At 45.1% G+C, this 3,631-nt stretch overlaps 1 long non-coding RNA gene across 1 annotated transcript; it reads right to left on the reverse strand.

Annotated features, from left to right (window-relative positions):
• Positions 1-1,486: 1,486 nt before the first annotated feature.
• LOC126630429 (uncharacterized) lies at positions 1,487-3,148 on the reverse strand. The gene is made up of 3 exons (XR_007625996.1): positions 3,026-3,148; positions 1,994-2,894; positions 1,487-1,560 (listed from the first exon to the last, which is right to left on the reverse strand). It is a non-coding gene; the product is annotated as an uncharacterized LOC126630429 (long non-coding RNA).
• Between the last annotated feature and the right edge of the window lie 483 nt (positions 3,149-3,631).

Genomic DNA, 3,631 nt, shown 5'->3' on the forward strand with positions numbered 1-3,631 from the left:
TCAAAGAACTTAGCAAAGAAGGTTTTGGTGTATTTAACACAATACGTTGAAATGAATGAAAGCTTATTTATTGATATCCCCGATAAGGTACAAATATGTACATATACATGAGTCAAAATAAACAAACAAGAGGGAGCCTTCACAAAGGTTGCTTAGGAGAAGTCTCAGCAGTCGGTAGAGCCCCAGAAAGAGAAGGCACCGGAGGGGGATCATTTGGAGCCTCAGTACTGGACAGAACCCTAGAAGGAAGAGGCATCAAAGGTTGATCATTCGGAGCTTCATTACGCGATACAGCCCCAGAAGACGAAGGCAATAAATGCCTTTGGAACAAACCCACAAATCTCTGATGATCAAGTAAAACCTGACCATCAGATTCCTTCATCTAGTCAAGCTTCCTCTTCATGTTTGTAGCATAGTCATGTGCGAGCCGGTGCAACTGTTTATTCTCATGCTTGAGCCATCTAATCTCCTGTTTGAGACTCATCACTTCAGCCGCCAATGATTCAACTTGGCGGGTTCGAGCAAATAGGCGTTGGGCCATATTAGACACAGAACCTGCACACTGAACACTGAGAGCCAGAGAATCTTTAACAGCCAACTCATCAGACCGTTTGGAAAGAGTCTGTTATCTTTGGGAGTGAGAAGGTTCCTGGCCACTACCGCAGCGGTCATATCATTCTTCATCACGGAATCCCCAACGGTAAGAGGACCAGTAGGGGAGACGAAGGATGGGCGCCATATGTTGTCTGGAGAAGGCGGGGCTGCCTCTTCAACAAAGTTCAAGTCAAAACGACGGTCGGAGGGGCCAGACATTTTCAAAGGTGTTGAAAAGAGAAGAGGTCGGAAAAATCAAGATCTTAGAAGTGCAAGAATGGAACTTCTACTGGTGGAGATTCAAGTGTGCTTTGGAACTTAATGTCAGCCCCTATAAAAATCTGCACTCGACGAAGCTTCAGAAATCGAAGAGGCGCCTGCTCAGAAATCGAAGAGGCGTTTGCTTTCTCAAAAGCTGGGCTGCTCAGAGACCACGAGGGTCGATCTCAGAAATCGAAGAGGCATTTGCTTTCTTAAAAGCTGGGCTACTCAAAGACCACGAAGGCCGATCTCAGAAATCGAAGAGGCTTGCTTTCTCAAAAGCTGGGCTGCTCAGAGACCACGAGGGCCGATCTCAGAAATCGAAGAGGCACGTACTTTTCCAGCCTTGTCAGCACCTGTCACACGCACACTCAGCTTTACGGAAATTATGGGTATTCTGTCGAAGATTTCTGGTGAAGTAGAAAGCACATGAATCGTACTGTTCAATCACCCACTTCCCACACACAACAGTAGCTCATGGGTACCACAGATAACTTTGCCAAAGTTCTCTGACAAAGTTGAGACACGTGAAGCTTGCAGCTCCCACTACATCGCTCTGACCAAGAAGGGTAAAAGAATAGCAAAAAAACAACACTAACAAAGTTTAGACACATAAATTTTGAAGGTATAGCTACCATATTATTACCCACAAGGGTAAAGGAACAGTACCACTGCTGGATAATTGGAAAATCCCGGTGTGTCAACCTCTGTGCTTCGTGGCAAGGTAGACTAGCAAACATGCCCAACCTTTACTCACATTCGAGAAAACACTCCCAACAAGATTGCTTGCTCCAAAATCGAAGAGGCACCGCCCTTCGAATCTCGAGAGCCAGACTCCCAACATGATTACTTTCTCAAAAATCGAAGAGAGGGTAAAGGAACAGTACCACTGCTGGATAATTGGAAAGTCCATATGTGTCAACCTCTGTGCTTCGTGGCAAGGTAGACTAGCAAACATGCCCAACCTTTACTCACATTCGAGAAAACACTCCCAACAAGATTGCTTGGTCCAAAATCGAAGAGGCACCGCTCTCCGAATCTCGAGAGCCAGACTCCCAACATGATTACTTTCTCAAAAATCGAAGAGAGGGTAAAGGAACAGTACCACTGCTGGATAATTAGAAAGTCCTGCGTCAACCTCTGTGCTTAGTGGCAAGGTAGACTAGCAAACATGCCCAACCTTTACTCACATTCGAGAAAACACTCCCAACAAGATTGTTTGCTCCAAAATCGAAGAGGCACCGCCCTCCGAATCTCGAGAGCCAGACTCCCAACATGATTACTTTCTCAAAATCGAAGAGACACCGCTCTCCGAATCTCGAGAGTTAGACCCCCAGCAGGATTGCTTTCTCAAAAATCGAAGAGGCATCGTTCTTCGAATCTCGAGAACCAGATCCTCGACAGGATTGCTTGTTCGAAAATTGAAGAGGCACCACTTTCCCAACTTCAAGAGCTGGATCTCCATGGATAAAGCTTGTCTGTAATCTTCACACGCAACATCAGTTTTCCAGATACCACAGACCACTTTTTCAAAGTGCTCTGACAGAGTTAAAACATGTGAAGCTGGCAGCTCCCACTACCGTGCTATGACCAAGCAGGGTAAAGGAATAGCATTATTACTTGATGTTAGGGAGACTCCTATATATGTCGACCTCCATCCCCAACGGACAGGCAGACCTGCAAAAATGCTCAACCCTTCCTCTTATCTGAGAGGGCACTCCCAACGAAGTCTTTCGAAATATTCAGCTTTCTTTCCCCCCGATAATACCTCTGCAAACAAGCTATACTAGAGCAAGAATATCTCATATCATCAGGGTTAAAAGCAAGAGTATCCCATATCATGTTTTTTCCCTGTCTTTTCCTTTGGCCTTGTTCTTACCTGCAAGACAAGGAGAAAGAGAGCAATCAGTCAGCACTTAGAATCAAGCTTCCAGCCAGGAACTGACTGCCTGGAACCCCTTACCTGATTACTTACCTGGCATTGCTCTCGAGTACTCATCTTCAACATCTTATGCTTCCAGGGAAGATACCGCATCTGCCTGAGGAACAGATATGGCAAGTGAGAATGATACAAAGAAGCATGTAGAGACAAGCGTAACAGCACACGTGCCGATACATCCACTACTCTGTCAAAAGCAAAAGTATCCCATATCAGCAGGGTCGAACGTACTCTAGATTTGATGGACTTGTTTTGACCCTCAAATTCTTCAGTCGGCCTTATACTCTGGAGGAAACCAGAAAACCCTTCAGCCCAGTTCAAGAATAAGCCTGTGGAAAGTTACTTCTTCAAAAGCAAAAGTATCCCATATCATCTCTTCTCATTTTTCTTCTCTTTATCCTTCATGCTGCCTGCAAGATAGGGAGAATGTGAACAATCAGCCGGAGCTCTGATTGCTTACCTTGTCTGTCACCTCTTTCAGCAGATCCCCTAGCTCGGCGACTTGGGGGACTCCTACTGCATGGTTTGTATCGCGCTTGACCAAGCTTGAAACTACAAGTAAGCTTCAAGTGAAATTGATACATTACCTTGTGCATCTCCACCAGTTAAAGATACCACCCCTGGATGGAGGAAGAGTACTTCCAGAGAAGATGCCACATCTACCTATGAGACAGATAAGGCAAGTCAAGACGATACCACACTCCGGTACTTAGAAGTTTCGTGATTACGAGATCATTCTCCCACAATATTTCCTAATGTCATTTGTACTAAATCATTCACTTGTACTCACTAAAGGACAGCTTGAACCTATGTACTTGTGTAAACCCTTCACAATTA

The sequence above is a fragment of the Malus sylvestris genome, chromosome 7, assembly GCF_916048215.2.
Source record: "Malus sylvestris chromosome 7, drMalSylv7.2, whole genome shotgun sequence".
NCBI classification, from domain to species: Eukaryota; Viridiplantae; Streptophyta; class Magnoliopsida; order Rosales; family Rosaceae; genus Malus; species Malus sylvestris.